The sequence below is a fragment of the Rattus rattus genome, chromosome 1 (assembly GCF_011064425.1).
Source record: "Rattus rattus isolate New Zealand chromosome 1, Rrattus_CSIRO_v1, whole genome shotgun sequence".
NCBI lineage: Eukaryota > Metazoa > Chordata > Mammalia > Rodentia > Muridae > Rattus > Rattus rattus.
This window is the reverse complement of record NC_046154.1, coordinates 181,502,648-181,522,206: the sequence shown is the minus strand read 5'-3', so window position 1 is coordinate 181,522,206 and position 19,559 is coordinate 181,502,648. Positions and strand designations below refer to the sequence as shown.

Here is a 19,559-nt window from a genome sequence, read left to right as displayed (position 1 = left end):
TCAACATATCAAAGAGAAAATTATATACAATTTACATAATCATTTTTATTGGAAATAATATTTTATTAATGCCATTTAATCTATAGTGTAAGTTAATTGTAAACTTTATATATAATTTTATTGTATTTTTAATTTACATTTCAAATGTTATCCCCGGTCCCAATACTTTGCATGCATTCTTGTAATAATAATAATAATAATAATAATAATAATAATAATAATAATAATAATAAGCATAACTCCCCCCAAAAGTAAATGTCTTTAATATTCAAAAAATATATAAAGATAAAACACAGAAGGGAATTAGTCATGTTGGTTTGATAACAAAAATCTTAAATTCAATGGCTTCCTTAGAGTTTTGAATACTTAATTTTGTAATTTGTTAAAACCTTTTTAAGAAATTCACTTACTAGTTTTTGTTGTTGTTTTCAATTTTATTTTTCTTGGATATTCTATGTATTTACATTTCAAATGATATTCCCTTTCTCTCTTCTCCCATACTCCCTCCCCCTCCCCCTGCTTCTATGAGGATGTTCCCATTACCACCCACCTATTCCCACCCACCCACTCCCACCTCAATTCCCAGGCATTCCTCTACAATGCGGAAACAAGCATTCACAGCACCAAGGGTTTCTCCTCCTATTGATACTAGACATGCCTTCCTCTGCTACCTATGCGGCTGGAACATGGGTCCCTCCATGTGTACTCATTGGTTGGTGGTTTAGTCCCTGGGAGCTCTGGGGGGTCTGGTTGGTTGATACTGTTGTTCTTCCCATGGGGTTGCAACTCCCTCCATCTCCGTCTTTCCTCTAACTCCTCCACTGGGGTCTCTGAGCTCAGTCCAGTGGTTAGCTGCAAGCATCCTCTTGTATCAGTAAGGCTCTGGCAGAGTCTCTAAGGGGACATTCGTTTCTGGCTCGTGTCAGCATAGTCATTTCTAATGAGATAACTCAGACCAAAAAAACAAAAAATGGTACATATTCCCCCTTAGTTGTGGATGCTATATTTTGAATGAAGTAAAAATAGAAGTCAGGAAACTAGTAAGGGACTATGTGGGGCATATTTCAAGAGAAGGGGATGAAGCCTATTTCTTGTACGACCTTCCTTGTTTGTTATGGTTCTATTGCTTTGCTAAATCACCATGACCAGGCAACTTTTAAAAAGAATGTTTAATTAGGCTTTAGACACCAGAAGTTAGATTCCATGGTGATTGAGTGAAAGCCATGGTGACAGCAGAGCCAAGAGGTCACACCTCAAATCAAAAGCCTGAGACAGGTAGCACATTAGAAATGGCCCAATTCTTTCAAAACCTTGAAGCCAATCTCAATAACACAACTCTCCCCATCAGTGCTATACTTCCTGATCGTTCTCACATAGTTCCACCAACCTTGGATGAATTGTTCAAATGAGCCTATGGCAGCTATTCTCCTTCAGACAATGACTATACACTCTCTAGTTCCCTTATGCTCTAGGCCATATTAATATGCAAAATGTATTTAGTCCACCTTCGAAAGCCCCCATAGCACTTCGGTCTCAACACTGTTTAATAGCCTAAAGTTCAATATCTTTCCCAAAACTCAAGGCAATCTCTTACTATAACCCCTGTAAAAATCAAAAAGCAAATTACATACTTCCAACATACACTAGCATTCCCACATGGAGGTCTCTGGAAATATTGAGGAGATACTGGTTCAAAGCAAGACATAAGTACAGCAGAACGAGCTCCAAATCCTTTAGCTCATATCTGATATTAGAAGGCATAGGTGACTTTACCCTTGTGGCTTTGGTACCTGCAATATGCATCTCTCTCTTAGGCTGGTTCTACTTATGGTCTACATCTCTGCTCAACAGATGTCTCTGGTCTCTGACATCATACAGTTTCTAGTACACTTTATTCTTCACTTTCACAGCTTCATGCAGTGATCTCTTAATACCTCTTGCTTATGCAGGGTACCTTATGCAGGGAACTACCCTGCCACATGTTACCTGACTTAAGTGATTCTCCTTAATTCTACTTCATGACTCTAAAGCCAAAGCAACCTGAATGGCACTGCCAAGTTCTTCTGTTTGCTTGAGATGGAATCTAGCTTCATGGAGTCATATTTACAGCAGCTTTTATTTCTTGTTTTTTTCAGGAGCAGCAAATTTCTAAGGCCTTTTATTTTCACAAGGGTAAAGCTTAACTGTGTATCATCTTGCTTGCTTGAGAACATCCTTCTCTTTATTCTATTGTGTATCAGGCCTCTCCTAGCTTGATTCTATCACTAAATTCTCTGGTACTCTTTTTCTCTACTGTACATATATTTTGGGTTCTGTTGTTGTTGATGTTTTTGTCTCCTTTATGATTTTTCATTGTAAATGGACACTTGAGTTTTAATATTTACCACACGACAAAGGCAATATTGAAATCTCCTTAACCAAAGTTATCAGTATGATATTTTAATTTAGACTCAAGCAAATTAACAGGGCAAGGGCACAAAGGAATTATACACTCTTTACCAAAATATCATTGTAATGGTCTTTAGTCAAGTTTTCCTTGCTATACTTTTCATCGAAATTTAAAAGTAACTAGTACCCAAGTTGGTACCAGGAAGTGAGCTATAACTGTGAAAAGGCTTTGTAGTCTATATAGCTCTCATAATTGTCTTCTATGTTTCTACTAGGATGTTACATTAAGCTCCTCTTCCAACATTCAAGTGTTGTTCTAGTTCATAGTCCCAAAGTTTACAGACACTCACACACACACACACACACACACACACACACACACACACACACACACACACACACACACACACACACTGACTTGGCCAGGCTTGTCACAGTTATAACTCACTTCCTGGTAGTAACTTCTGTATTAGTTAATTTTCTGTTGCTGGGATAAGATAGTGTGACAAGGAAAACTTTAAGAAGAAAGCATGTAATTGGGCCTAAATGTCCAGAGAGTTAGAGAGTGTGGTGGTAGCCTGAAAACACAGCAGCAGGGACAGATGAGAACTCACGCCTCAAAGCACAAAAGGAGCCAGAGTTGAATAAGGTCTATTCAGGCTGCCTAAGGGCAAGAAGATATCATGAGGAAGGATAACTACACTAAAGGCTTCTGAAAATTCCGTATGGAGACCCACTACTATCCAAGCTTCCTAACATATTTATATGTACGTAGGTCAAGGAATATCAATGGATGTAACCTATAACACGGGAGAAGAAACAATGGCAGCTCTTCTGTCAGACACCACTGGCCGTCTAATACAGTTCCCAGTGCTCAGTATGGGTGCCCGGTATGGGTGCCACTTTTCAAGTCATTGATCAGTTCCATCACATTCCTTCCCCAAACATTAGATATTATGTCATTGCTCTTAATTATACTTTAGTACTCTTCATGGTAAAATATTATTATTGAAGATACCACACATTTGAGTGATGGATGTGGAAAAAAATCAAGGTAATACGGACCTAGTAAACTGATCCCTACTGCTCTTGTTTGTGGTGCTCTAACTTCCTATGAATAGTTCTGGAGGAGAAAAGTTTTCAATAGTCCGACTTAACTGTGAACCATATGAGCTACAATGACAATTAGCTTGGCAAGCTGTACCTACTGGTGAAATAGTAGTCAGATCATTGTGGGAAGAAACAAACTATTTCTTGATTACATTTAAAGCCTAGTTAAGAAAATTTATGCCTGACACTATTAGCTATGTCTGAAACACATGGCTGATTAAGCTCCATGTAGGAACGCCTCAATCTACTATCCTGCTATTATGAGCCCCTAAATTCTTTTTTTCCCCATCTTTATTAAATTGGGTATTTCTTATTTACATTTCAAATGTTATTCCCTTTCCCGGTTTCCAGGCCAACATTCCCCTAACCCTCCCCCTCCCCTTCTATATGGGTGTTCCCCTCCCCATCCTCCCCCCATTACCGCCCTCCCCCCAACAATCACATTCACTGAGGGTTCAGTCTTGGCAGGACCAAGGGCTTCCCCTTCCACTGGTGATCTTACTAGGCTATTCATTGCTACCTATGAGGTTGGAGCCCAGGATCAGTCCATGTATAGTCTTTGGGTAGTTGCTTAGTCCCTGGAAGCTCTGGTTGGTTGGCATTGTTGTTCATATGGGGTCTCAAGTCCCTTCAAGCTCTTCCAGTCCTTTCTCTGATTCCTTTAACGGGGGTCCCGTTCTCAGTTCAGTGGTTTGCTGCTGGCATTCGCCTACGTATTTGCTGTAATCTGGGTGTGTCTCTCAGGAGAGATCTACATCCGGTACCTGTCAGCCTGCACTTCTTTGCTTCATCCATCTTATCTAGTTTGGTGGCTGTATATGTTTGGGCCACATGTGGGGCAGGCTCTGAATGGGTGTTCCTTCAGTCTCTCTTTTAATCTTTGCCTCTCTCTTCCCTGCCAAGGGTATTCTTGTTCCCCTTTTAAAGAAGGAGTGAAGCATCCACATTTTCTTCATCCTTCTTGAGTTTCATGTGTTCTGTGCATCTTGGGTAATTCGAGCATTTGGGCTAATATCCACTTATCAATGAGCGCATACCATGTGTGTTTTTCTGTGATTGCGTTACCTCACTCAGGATGATATTTTCTAGTGCCATCCATTTGCCTATGAATTTCATAAAGTCATTGTTTTTGATAGTTGAGTAGTATTTCATTGTGTAGATGTACCAAATTTTCTGTATCCATTCCTCTGTTGAAGGGCATCTGGGTTCTTTCCAGCTTCTGGCTATTATAAATAAGGCTGCTATGAACATAGTGGAGCATGTTCCTTTGTTTTATGTTGGAGCATCTTTTGGGTATATGTCCAAGAGAGGTATAGCTGGGTCCTCAGGTAGTGCAATGTGCAATTTTCTGAGGAACCTCCAGACTGATTTCCAGAATGGTTGTACCAGTCTGCAATCCCACCAACAATGGAGGAGTGTTCCTCTTTCTCCACATCCTCGCCAGCATCTGCTGTCGCCGGAATTTTTGATTTTAGCCATTCTGACTGGTGTGAGGTGGAATCTCAGAGTTGTTTTGATTTGCATTTCCCTTATGACTAAAGATGTTGAACATTTCTTTAGGTGTTTCTCAGCCATTCGTTATTCCTCAGCTGCGAATTCTTTGTTTATCTCTGAACCCCATTTTTTAATAGGGTTATTTGTCTTCCTGCAGTCTAACTTTGTGAGATCTTTGTATATTTTGGATATAAGCCCTCTATCAGTTGTAGGATTGGTAAAGATCTTTTTACAATCTGTTGGTTTTCGCATTGTCCTAACCACAGTGTCCTTTGCCTTACAGAAGCTTTGTAGTTTTATGAAATCCCATTTGTCCATTCTTGATCTTAGAACATAAGCCATTGGTGTTTTGTTCAGGAAATTTTCTCCAGTGCCCATGTGTTTGAGATTCTTCCCCACTTTTTCTTCTATTGGTTTGAGTGTATCTGGCTTGATGTGGAGGTCCTTGATCCACTCGGAGTTAACCTTTGTACAGGGTGATAAGAATGGATCGATCTGCATTGTTCTTCTACAAGCTGACTTCTAGTTGAACCAGCACCCTTTGCTGAAAATCTTTTTTCCATTTGATGGTATTGGCTCTTTTGTCAAAAATCAAGTGACCATAGGTGTGTGGGTTCATTTCTGGGTCTTCAATTCTATTCCATTGGTCTATCTGTCTGTCTCTGTACCAATACCATGCAGTTTTTATCACTATTGCTCTGTAATACTGCTTGAGTTCAGGGATAGTGTTTCCCCCTGAAGTCCTTTTATTGTTGAGGATAGTTTTAGCTATCCTGGAGTCCCTAAATTCTTATCTTTATACTGATATGTCAATACATGTTTCACCTAATTAAAGAAGCCTCTTTTTCATTTTATTTTTGATTAATATAAAATTGCATCACTTGCTCCCTTCCATTTCCTCAATTTAACACATCCCATATTATCCTCCTTCCAACACTCCATATCCCCATTTCTCTCTCTAGTTTATGACCACTTTTACATACACACACACACATACATACACACACACACACAGAGAGAGAGAGAGAGAGAGAGAGAGAGAGAGAGAGAGAGAGAGAGAGAGAGAGCTCTATAAATCAGAGAACCTTTTGTTGTGGTAAATGGTGATTAATTCAGAGAACCACAATTGGTCAAAAAACAGAACATATGAGATTGTGGAGTTCTCAGCTCTAAATGAACACACAAGCACTCCACCCAAGGCTCAGCAGTCATCATGTAAGAAGGTTCTGGAAGATAAATATTAGCTTTAAAGTTGGGAGATGGGCAAAGGAGAGCCAACTGCAGGGTCTTAGTATATAATAAAGAATAATGGTCTACCTTAATTATAGATTGTGAATGAAATCAGGATGTGTTTGATAAATAATAAAAAAATTATTAATATCATTGAATATAGTTGTTTTTACTGAGTTTAAATTCAGCATGAGGAAGATGGAAATTGGTAGTGTGGTACTGATTTCATACATATATATATATATATATATATATATATATATATAGTTTTTGTGGATTTCATACCATGCACCCCAATCCCACATATCTCTCTCTCCCCTCACACCTGCCCTCTACCCTTGCAGCCCTCCCCCACTCACCAGATGCAATAAACCTCATTGTAGTACCTATAGTTTGTTATAGTGTGTCCACAGTATACTCTTTGTTCAGACTTTTTGGTTGAAAGTTTTCATTGCAGTGACTATTTGTTTTAGTATGAGGCCTCTGGCTTCTGCTACTCTAGTGATACAGGATCCTCACTGGGACTCCTCTCAGATATCCTGTTGTTGCCCTGTGTCATGAAGATCCAGTAATTTTGGATTTGTAGTACTTTTGTGTACTCCAGCAGTTTATGGATGGGGCAGATGTTTGGCTGAGCTGCAGCATGGTCAGCTCAACTGCAAAGCCCACATTCAGGGACAGCTCTCCTATGCTCCTCAGGTGAGGCACAGGGCCTGCTCTCCTGAATGCTACAACAGGTAAGGGGCAGGGCCAGCTCTTCGGCTCTTAAAACTCTAGGGCTATCTCTCCCACCTGCCTACCATAGGTGGCAAGGGACACAAGTAATGAAGGGCATTTCTCCCTCATCCAAGCTTCAGCATGACAGAAAAATTCCAGGGCCAATTGTCCAATTTTTGCACCATTGGGCCTATGTCTCTGCCGTCATTATTGGTTCTACTGTGCTGCCTATATGAGGTGTGTGACCTCCTCTCCCAGAGTAAGGCAGAAGGTTAAAGGCAGGGAAAGCTCACCTGCTCCCACCTCCTGAGGGCAAAAGGGAAGTAAGGGAATCCCTGCCTCTCTGATGCAGCAGACAAGAGACAGGGAGGTTCCTCCCACACTCATGCTGTCTGGGGTGGGCTCACCTGCAACATCCAGGACTAGATCTACTATGCTGTCCAGTTGAAGAGCAGAACCTTTTCTCCTATGTGCTGCAGTGGGTAAATGTCAGAGACAGCTCTCTCACTTTGATGACTTTGGGGCTAGCTCTCCTAACTGTAGTAAGTGGCAAGTGGCATGCGGGAGGTCTCTCTCCATTCCTTATGTCATCACACTGCAGAGAAGTAATGGGGCTAACTCTCCCATGCTCATGCCCTGGGACTACCCCACCACCAGGGGCAGCTCTTCTGTGCTGTTTAGGTGAAGTGCAGGACCTGGTCTGGTCTTCCTAGTGCTGCTTCTGATGAAGGGCAGGGCCAGCTCTCCGGTTCTCATGATGCCAGGGCCAGCTCTCTCACCTGGTTCAGGTAGTGAAGGGGAAGGGGAGGAGGACATCTTGCTTTACTCCGTCTCGCCACTCAGGAGATGAATGACAGGGCCAGTTTTTTCATCTTCACATACTCAGTCCATCTCACCTGCAATTCTCCTGGGTACAGCAGCTGGTTAGGAGCAGAATCAGCTCTTCCATGATGTCCACTTGAGGAGAGGGGAGAGTGCTGCACAACCTTCAGACATCAAAATGGCAGCACAGAACAGGGATAGCTTCCTGGTTGGGGCAGGTAGGTAACAGTTCCCTGCTGCTGCAGAGTCATAGACATAGATGTAACTCCTGGTGGCAGCACAAGCCAGGACCCAACCATGGCCCAAATGGTATCACCAGCTTCTCACATCAGACTGTTTCTTACTACCCTGGAATCTCCAGTTCTGCCTTACTTCATTGTGCTCACATCTTTCTTTTTCTCTGTCTTGTCCATTTATCCCACACTCACTTACTTCTCTTTGTGGTACTCAGGGGTCTCTTAATGACCAGGGTCATCTCATGAGTGGTCTCAGGAGTTCAACACCCTGCATGTGCATTATGGCCCTAGGCAGGAGTAATCTCGAGCATTATCTGCCTCCTCTCAAGGCCAGCATAGCAGTAGACTTGCGGTCATCTCGGGCTACCTCCCTGACTGGGCCCCATGGTGCTGGACTGATGGTCATCTCAGGTTGACTTTTTTTTTTTTTTTTTTGAGGAATGCCAGGCTACTAATTACTCAGATGTTCACAGGTGAGAACACAGAGTGTGCCTCTCTCTTCTCTGCCTCCTTCTGATTCAACTGTGACGCAAGAGCCACATTGCAATGCCTTAGTAATTCTTTAGAGAAAGTTAAAGCACACAGGAAAATATACAAAAGTTATATGCAAATATTACAGCTTTTCTCATGATGGGAAATTTGTGAAACCTAGGTTTTGGAAATAAGGTATGTCATAGGGTTCTCATGGAATTAACCCCCTTACGAATACCCATGAAAGGCTCCAATTTGTTTTCTAATTTAGGAATCAAATTTTTTGTCATGTCCAAAACATATTTTTGTTTTGTTTTATATTCCTTTTATCCTTTTATATTTCTAATTGTTGAGAATGAGGGGAGAGTTGGGGTAGGGAAGCAGTTCCTAGCAGATATTTTTAAATAGATTTAATGTGACTAATTTTAAAAACTTAATTTATTTTACCAATATATTTTACTAATATGTTCTAAAACAAATAATATACACCATATAAAGTCATCAGCAAATTAAGCAAAATTATTTTTCAAAAATTGGTATGAATTAGTGCCTAAAACTTAGGGGCTGGGAACAAACTTGCCTATTTATTCCATGAACATATTTATTGAAAAGCCACCTTGACATGGTAATCAAGGAAGAGAATTATTAAATGAAATAAACACAGATTGTGTGTGATGGAGTTGTCTATTTGGTCAAAGATAAACAGAAGCTGGGGAGTATAATATGTGGTAAATATCATTTACGTCTATAAAAACACAGCTGAATAGTATTCTATGGAAAAATGTAAGGAAAGCCCAACAGGTATAAACTAGTATAAAGGTTTAGGGAAGAAATGACCATTTGAGCAGAATTTGAAGGTTGAGTAAAAGTAAAGAAAGGCAAGAATTGTGTAACATGAGCGATTTGAATGATGACAGGGAGCTTAAAGGTGGATGTTAGTGAGGCCATTCAAGAAGCAAAAGTAAACACTGTAGAAGCATTACAGAGCTTGACATGCAGATAATATGGCTGGGACAAGGCAATGCTACCCCAAATTTGTAGCATACCTTGATTATTTGACTTTCTGTATTCCAAAACCAATAGGCACTATAAGATTTTAATCAAAAAAAAAAAAATGAAGTAACCAAGTTTTCTATTAAGTATTGTAGGAGACGTATGGTGAGAACTAAGTAAGATGGTGTTATCACTTACAAGGAGATGACAATCGGAGATGTTACAGTAGGACTGATGGAGAGAAGAGGAGGCATGGAGACAAGGCAGGTCTGCTCACTGTGCATGCGTCTCCTGAGGAAAAGTGCAGTATGTCAGTAATAGTGCATGTGTGGTGTAAGGTCATCACGAGGCAGAGTACACAGTTATCACTATGGAGAGTGGTTGTTATCTTTATTTCACTATCACCCCTGAATTTTTCTAGAACATTACTTCTCCCCTAGTCAATGATGCTGCATTTAGTTGTACCTTTTATGGTAATAAATGATCTTTCCTGTCCATTACTAAGTATTTGTCTTCGCTTAAATTTTGAACATTTACAAGCCACTATAACAAAAACTAAATAAAAAAAACCAAACAAACAACAAAAATAACCCTAAAACCAGGAACTTGTAAAGCAAAGAAGTGTATTCAAATCCAATTGTTAGAGACTGAAAGTCGGATGTTTTCACCGGGACACATGATAGCATGGTCTAGTGGGAGGTCTGTGAAAAAAAGAACTTACAGAGACAGAGGTGATCCAAAGTGAGAAATAGCCAATTCTCCTTTTTTGTAAAACCAACTCTTGGAGAATTAATCAATTTGGAAAGAAAGCATCAGTCCTTCCACATGTTGTTGTGATACCTAGCTTCCTACTATGTCCCTTCTTAAAAGTTTCACCACCAAAAACGTTGATACTAGAGACCTGACACTCACAGGAGACAGGAGACAACCCACATACAAAATCATGAGGAAAGAACCCTGCTTTAGATACAATATGAAGATTCTTGGTGGAGATCCTTAAAGGAAGGCAATTCTTTCCCAAAATGTGTGGTCATAGGTGATCACAACCGCATCTCCTGTACTCCTCCTCCTCCCTTTAACATTTCTACATATTTTTCAAGCCTGACATTTCTACCATGAAATGTCTTTGCATACTTCACACCTGATTGATTATTGTATCACATCTTTGTTACAAGGTTCCTTAAACATTCATTTACTTTTTCTCAGAATATTAAGTCATTCCTGGTTTTTTAAGCCTCTTATCTTAAATCTAAGCATTGTTCCTCATGTTCCTTTATTCTGACATAGCCCATCCTCATGCCAAAATCTACATATATGTCCTGCAAAAGTTATTGTCCACAGTTCTGCTGCTATGTCCTTCTAAACCATAATTCTTGTTTTATTTTCTCCATTTCCATTTCTTTGTTTCCTTTGAGTCAGGATGCCCTTATGTAATCTAGCCTGGCTTTGCATAATCTTCCTACCTCAGCTTCCAAAGTGCTAGGATCAAATGCCAGCTTACCACACCTACTCTACTAAACCATAATCTTGCCAACCACACCAACTATCAGTGAAAATTGCTTAAAGCCCATTCTTTCTCGCCGGTAAAAATCCCAAGTCTTTGGGGTGTAATGAAATTGTCTTTCTATTTCAAAACTACTTTTCCATTTTGACTTCATAACATTCTTCCTCATCCCCAAAATAGATCCTGAGAATATCAAGCTTCACCATTTCTCCAAATATTAATAAACTTATACGTATTTTATATATTATTATAATGTATACATATCTAAATTAAGTTCTCATCCTCATACTTTCATGCCATTGCTTTATCTGCAATGGCCTTCTCAGTTTTCCAGTGTCAATTGTCCTTACTCTTCCTGACTCAAGTACATATCATTTTATCTCTTGGTTATTCCTAATTCTTCCAGGCCACACTCTTGTTTCTCCACGGCCCTGTGACTACATGTAATTATCTGTCTTGTCCACATGGTTAGTCTGTTCAAAGTCGGGGTTTAAATGTAGGTCATATGTCTGTTTCCTCCCACCCTTAGAACCCCACTAACAGTACTGGGTTCATCTATACTAGACACTCAAGAACTGCTTGGTAAATTAAATTGCATTTCTGACTTTAAAAATAATGGTTCCTTAGGAACACTCTTCCTGTCAATTTCTGTTCTTCAAACTGAGATGCTTGCCTACTCCAACATAAACTTCTCCCACATTCAGTGTTCACATTCAAGCTGTACATTGTACTGTCTCACCACCATCCATGCGGCAAGCTTTTTACTTCATTCAGTGATATCTCATGGAGCCTAACCAACTGTGAGGGTGCAAAAGTTTAGTACAAATATAATTTCTTTATCTTTAGGATTTCATCAGTTTTAGGGTTTCATAAAATTCCAAATATTATTAGGAAGAATATAATTAAACATATAGTCAATATATGTCCCATCTGACAGAAAAAGCTAAATGATTAATGTTTTTCTATAGAAGTCTCTCATTAGTTTTGGAAAAAATATTTAAGATCCTATGTCTTATCCTTAAAGCTTCATTACCATCTACAAGATATATCAACATCGTGATTTTATTTTAAGAAGTAAAAATATAACAGTACCTAACAGTTCAAAAGGTGGACTCAGATCTCTCAGATGTAAATCTAACCTCTGTTCCTCGGGATTTCTCGGTGTGCTTGCTAGTTTTAAAATAGGTAAACTATAGAGAAATAATACATAATTCAGAGCTCAGCAAATGAATTAATACACATAAAGTACTGGAACCATATTTAGCTCTTGCCAATATCAAAACCAGTAGCCATTTGCAACAAAATTATATTTACATTTAATTCTATTATAGTAACTAGGTTCATTTTGATACATTTCATATTGAATATAGTTTGCATAGGTAGCTGGTTGTGTGGTGAGGCATTTATTATTCTGCATAGTGAGTTATTTTTGAATGTAAAGAATTTTCCAAGTTCTGGCAAGTGGGTAAGATGCTGAATCCAGTCAGTGATCCATTCTTCTTAAAAATTTTACCTGAATTAATTTAATAAAGAACTTTAATCCAGATTTTCCAAGGTGATGTCAATCAGCCAATCAGCCACACTTCTGGCATTAACCTACGGCCCCAGTCTATATGCCGTCCCTGGCTATTTCTCCTACATGCCCTGTACAAGGTCCTGAACTTAGGTAGCCCACTGAAGCATGAACTAAAGAAGAATCTGATATCTCTAAACATTCCAGTAATAAATCTAATTACAAAAATTAACTTAGTTTTTATCCTTCACTTAGCGATTAAATTTGTTGATTCAGATATTGATATATGTTTTATAAAGATAAAATTTGCATTGCCATTTTATTCAAGTTCAGAGATAACTTAACACTTCTAGAATTCCTCAGCACATACAGTGAATTAACTTTCTTTAATTCTTATTATTCTAGTACTTAACATTTTAAAACATTTCAAAGATATTTATTAATATGAGAAATAATCACTGAAAGTCGCCTAAAATTATCTGCTATGGTTCTTGTAGCTATGACTATAAACTTTATATGTGATTTTTTCCTCTTTCTCCATGTTACTTGATAAACCCTATTTTTTTTCTATTTTTGTGAGTGTACTGTTTTTATTATCCACTGTTATTTGTAGAAATTTAGTGTTTACTTAGTGTGCATTCCTTTTGGTATAGGTGACTGTAGAAACTAGAGATTGCCATCCAAAGTCTTCTTCATTTCTTTCCTACCTTATTTGTTATTTATCTATTTAAAGTTTTACTTCTCTAATTAAAAAATAAAATTACAGAAAATAAAAAAAATAGGAAAAGATTGTGTCAAATACTCTTTGGAAATTTAGTAAATGAGTTTCTATTGTAAGTAATAATTAAACTTAATTTTAAGAAATTTTAAGAGACAATACTATATTTAATGTGTGGATAGAATTTTTTTCATAACGCAAATGCTAAATCAAATTTGCAAGAAACTTTAGATAATATGAATAAATAAATGTCAAGCTTATATCCAAATGAACTTTGTTTGTGGTAGTGTACAACCTTGAACTCTTCTCCAGCTCATATTGTGCCATTCCTCTCAGTCTTCACAGATACACATTTGCACATATTACTCTCTGATGAAATACATTTTTCTCTTAGTATCCAATGCTAAATTGGAATTTACACATTTTCTTATGATATAGTTCTTTAAGTGTAAGAATAGTTCTTATAATATGTTAATAAGTATATTAGTTGCTGTTTGTTGAAAGTTAATATATATTGAAATATTTTAATATATAAAATACTAATATTTATGATTACAATTCTATTTCAGTAGAAATAACTGGCCCTAATATGTTCTCAAAGGTTTTAATGACCTCATCTTTTGTAATTTTTTTTTTACAAAAGCAACTCTTGTTTCTAAAAGAGATAGCCATGTTAAAAAAATTAATGTAATCATCTTGAAATTTAAAAGCCCCCACATCAAGTATGACATCAAGCACCTGACTTACTCATCTCACTGATAAGAAGAAAACTTGAAGACGAAAAACAATGACTGGGTTGGCTAGCATAACGCATGGAGAATAGACTCTCTATAGGTTTTCACTGACTATTAACTGAAATTGCGTGTGCCAAGACTTAGGTTAGTTGAAACCCCCTACAAACCGAGCTTACGGAAACAGAAACTGATCTTTCTAATATTGTGTCTTAATACATCACAAGAATGTATCCCCTCCTCCCCAAACGTGTAAGATCTGTATCTTGAGATGCAATAAAATGTTCTTTTTTTAAGTCTGTAGTAGAGGAGAAAAACCTTTCTTAAAATTCAAAATCCTATAGCTAATGTGAGCACACACAATAAAGCCCCACGCACATTGAAATATTTTCTCATTTTTAAGGGAATTAATGGCTCTCCACCAGCCCTTTAACATGTAAAATGAGTAAGTTACTTGTGTCCAGTACATCCAAAAAAGAGCCAGGATAAAATAAACATAAGGGGTTGGATATCTTGGAAAAAATCTGTCATGGGTTTGGGTTAATCATCTCCAGAAGAAATTCAACTTGATGGCTGAAATGTAAGACTTCTCGGAGAAAGCAGAAAGGCCCGAGGCAGTGTTGATCTGAAAGAGTGCTCTCCATGGGTCAGATCTGCTCCGCTGGCAGAGTGCAAACCCAGTTCACAACCACGGCCTCTGAAAAGTTGTAAAAGACTGCAGGGGCCTTCCAGCACATACACTCCAGCTTTGGTTACATAGTTTTAATGGCCTGGTTTCTTATTATAAAATAAAACTTAAAAATAAAATCTGTGAGTAATTTTCCAACCTTCTGTCTGTCAGTGATAGGGCTGCTGGCCTCCAATTTTGTGGAATAAAGCATCACGGCTGATTTTTTAATTTCAGGAATGATAGGTGGATGTATTTGTGAATATGTCACACCTTTATTTCATGCAATCTTCAGGTTCATAATTCCTGCCCCTAGGCTTGTGGATGTTTAGAAATGAGTGGTTCAGTCAACACTTTGGGTTGGTTGTCTCCCTTCCCTGCCCATATAAGTTTAAAATACTTTTTAAAGCTATGAAATTGCATTATATAAAAACCCCTGGTTACTGGTTTAAAAAATTGATTTTTATTATCAATAGTGATTTGAACTTCAGGGAAATCGACTAGTATGGAATAATTCTTTTAAACATTTATTCTCCATTCCCCCAACTTCCTCCTGCCCCCCTTTTTCATTATCAGAAATAGATTATATTTCCTTGAAATAGTATCAAGCAGATATAAAAACAGGAGAGAAGTTATCATGTGCATGCTTAACCATATGAGTGCAGGAAAAATCATCCTGTCTGAGTACAAACTACTGCTCAGTTACCGCAAAGTTTGAAAGACACTTAGAAGAGTATAAAGAGATAATTTTAGTTCCTTTTGCTTTTTCCTTCTACTCCAATTTTATTGCTCGAATCTATCAAGAGTTCAACTTAAGTATTGTTAATTAAACTATTAACTGGCCAAGCCCAGCGGCCATTTGTTTTCACACATAGAAGGCTTTTGCTGACAGTCTTATATTCTGCTAATATTAGATTTTTCTTGATTTTGCAATAATTGTATAGGCATAGGCTGACTAGATCCACGAAAGAATTTCCAAGCTTTTCAGTGGAGAAGTCAATCATTTGAATGAATAGGGTCCACTGAGGACCATTTGAAATGCTCAAGCATTTCAAATCCTTTTTCATTTGACCACTGGGTGACCTGATAACTATTTCCTGTCCTTCAATAAGGTTGTGACCCAGGTCTAAGAGTGCGAAACCCAGATAATTTTAGAAACAAAGCAAAAGCCGTAGAATTAGAGACGGGAGTTTCACTAAATTCTTTCTTTCAAAAGGAAAGAAATTATTTCTCAAATGCAAGGGTATAAAAATAAAATATGACATGTCTATATACTGACTATATTTAAACCTGTCAGGGCACTGGTCCTCTTTCTCTTGAAGATTTAAAATCAGCAGGTATTTCTAAAACAAGACCTTGAGTCCAATCCCTCACTTCCCTTCTACTAAAGTAATTCAGAGTATAAAATTTAAAATGCCCTCTATGTGACAATAGTACTATTATAATAGCTTATCATTATACTCACAAACAACTTATATTAAAATGAGCTAAATTTTATATAGATGTAGACACGTGCATATGCATCGTCTTATTTCTCTTTTAACATTTTGTACCTATGGAAAGACAGAAGGTAAACAAAGAGAAAAGCTTGTAGCTGCCACACAGCAGGCAGGAATGTGTCTAACCACCTTCCGAGCTGTTAAAATACCTTAGGCAATTGAATTAAGAGAAGGAAGACTTTTACATGTGCATTTTGTTGATCTGAAATGTAATTGACTATAGTTTGCTTTGATAATTTTTTTCACTTTTCCATAACTTGGATGTGAAATATAATGTTATGAAATCTTAATTGTTTTAATGAGGTCAAGAAGTGTTTCCTTAAAATAACAGTTTTATGTTTAACATAAGGTTGATATTTTTCCTCCTTTTATAGATAATGAAGTCATAGATTAAAACACAATAGAACTAAATTTCTTGAAGTATGATTTGAAAAATGTATATATTGAAAGATGTCACTGAAATTGACATTTTCAATAAGCTGTGTAAGTTGAAATGTACCCCTTTGACAATGATCTTGACAACTAATTACCAGACAACTTATTCTCATTTCTTGCCCTGGCACATTCTAAAGAAAGCTTTAAAAATAGATAGGTACTCACTATAAAGATGGTGATTTAGATTGTAACAATGGCTCTTCACTCCCAATGGTTCACATTTTGGTAATATACTAACTGAAAATTTATGGAGAATAAAGAATTTTCCTCTATTCGGTTGAATGCTGATTACATAATCTGAAATTATGATTTAAAAATATCATAATTTGGTTTGTGGCGTGCTTCATTTGGAACTACTGCGCGGAGTCGTGTGCGTCTATTTTCAACTTAAATAGCAAATTTAAAGACATCCAAGTCAAGATAGAAATCATTATCAAGTGTAACTATTCATCAGCTGATATTATCAGTTTTTAACCTAATGAAATCCCCTAGAATATAATCTTTCTCAAGCATTACTTGTGGAAACTATATATAAAAATAAGAATACATATTCAAAATGATAAACATAAGTTTGAGGTTAAAACTATATCCTTAATGGAAACTGTAGCACAATATGGTTACTTTAAATATTTGTTACTAACTTAAAAAATGTCTAGGGATTCAAAAATAATATGAATAATTCATAAATTGAAATTGTTTTTAGGAAATTATAAACACATATTACACAACATAAGTCTCACATAAATCCAAAGAGATGTCTAGTCTCCTTATATTTTTGTTATTTAACTTAAATAATATTTTAACAACTGTGATGGTATCTTTTCTACATACTAAATACTACTTATAAATTTTATAGATTTTTTCTAATGTTTTAAAATTTTAGTTACTTATTCATAAAACATGTGTACAATACATGAATTTTGAACTTTTTAAATTGGGCATACAATTATTTTCTTATTATTTTAAGTATAATGTAATTAAGTATAATACACTAAAATGTTGGCTTCAAATCATGTATATTCTGTCACTGTGACAGAATTTTAAAAACACTTCAGAACAAATAACCTTTGATACAACTAAGTGACAGGAACAGACATTGAAATTAAATACTTTGCTTGGTTATGAGAGTTCAGGTTAGACAACAAAAATTCTTGATGCATCTACTTGATCAAAACAAAGTTTCAGTTGTAAGATAAAACACTGTGAGGGATTAAGACTAGAAAGTAAATCTTAAATACCAGGAAAAGAACTCAGATGTAACCTATAGATGACCCGGACCTGTTTGTTCAGATGACAATTCTAAAACTATACAGGGAATATTCCCATTTAACACAATTACTCGCTGCAAGCCTTGACCTCAGTGACTGTCATGAGCCCCCTCTGAATTGGCCCATTCTGTGATATGGTGACATTGCTTCTGTTGCCTCGATTGTGACCTCTGATTGCACGGTACCCTTGAGAGTTCCCCATAACAAGCGTAACTCCTAGTTTTTAGCCAGGAAGGCTGCTCAGCCTGCCTCGATTTGTGTAAATTACATATGCTTACCTCTCCTGCCACGGTATACCACTGTTATTCCGCATACATCTGTTTGAGAACTTTCATAGCAACAGTTCGATATTAGTGAATTATACAGTGATTGCTTTTTCTAATAAGTCCCTTTATTCTTTCTTAGGTAATACTCATTTGGTTTTCAAAAGGTTTGTTGGCTTTAAAATATTTTAATATTTATATGTTTAAACAACTTCTTACCTGTTATTTTCTTTTGTCTGACTCAAAGAAATCTGCGTTACATTCCATTGCCTCTTCCCTTAATCAGATCATGCCTAGGCAATAAAGTTGGTGCCAAGACGCAGGATGGCATCGGGTCATGAAAATGTTTAGTTAAAGCAAATGTAGAACCAGCTCTCAGCCTCATCACTATCATCACAGGCAAATTACTCTACCTTTGGCTTCCCTTTTATCCCTAAAATCAAGTTTACTATTTAGAATTTTTGTTTGACTTAAATGAAATGAATACAATGTAGGAAACATGGTACAGCCTACAATAAGTTTGTTTTGCTGGTGTTACTTTGTTTATTTCTTGAGAATTTCATACCTGAGTCCTACCTTTACACCATTTCTCTTCCTGCTTTTCCTCCTCTATCGTCTCTTGTGTACTTCTACTCAAGTTCATAACCCTTCCTCTTTCATTATTATTCATAACGAAGTCCATTGTTAATCATATATGTATGCTAAATTTAGGGCTGACCACTTGGTATTAGGTAGTCTATTAGGAAGCTTGACCTTAAGGAAGACTTATTATCCCTCTCTCCATAGCCTCTAATTATCTGCAGTTCTTTATTTAGTAGCACTCTAGGAGATTTTGCTCCACCCATATTGGCATGTCAACTGTTGGTGTCACTGGATGGATCTTGTTCAGGTGACTGTATTGTTAGGATTCCATGGATGTTGCTTTCTTGTTTCACATAGAAAATTCTACCTCATAGCAGATTTTCTGATCCTCTGGAATTTGCAGTCTTTCCGCCCCTAAGCCTTCCATGTAGCACCTATGCTGTAGATGTATAAAGGGAGCTGGACACACCACATTCATTCATTCTTTCTATTTTGACCAAGCTGTGGTTTTCTGTAATAGTGTCTGTATGTTGTGAAAATATGCTTTAATGACAGGTGAGTGCCATACTTACCTGTGTGTATAAGCATACTTTTTTTTAGAATGAAGTAACAAATTATACTAGTTGAGGAAAGTGACCCTAGTAGGCTCTTCTCTCGGATCTACGGCCTCATCATGGCTATTGGGTAGGTTTACAGTACCTGGCATGAGTTCCTTCACTCCTACTGAGAGGACATGAAGCCCCTTCAGAAGACTCTTAGTTGACTCCAAGATGTAAGTGATACTGTTGCACCACCAGCATGGTCACTATTGTGGTTCATAATGTTTCAGCTGGGTATGACAATCAGTTGCATTGTTTCTTGGCAGCTTCAGTGACACCTTCAGACTCTATAGACCTTCTCCTCAAAACATGAAGGGAT

At 37.3% G+C, this 19,559-nt stretch overlaps 1 protein-coding gene and 1 pseudogene across 1 annotated transcript in view; one reads left to right on the top strand and one right to left on the bottom strand.

Annotated features, from left to right (window-relative positions):
- The window catches only part of LOC116913914 (leucine-rich repeat and IQ domain-containing protein 1-like), a 141,474-nt gene that overhangs the window by 50,051 nt on the left and 71,864 nt on the right, over nucleotides 1-19,559 (top strand). The gene's annotated exons all lie outside the window — the stretch shown is intronic.
- Nucleotides 8,437-8,556, bottom strand: LOC116890585 (annotated as a pseudogene).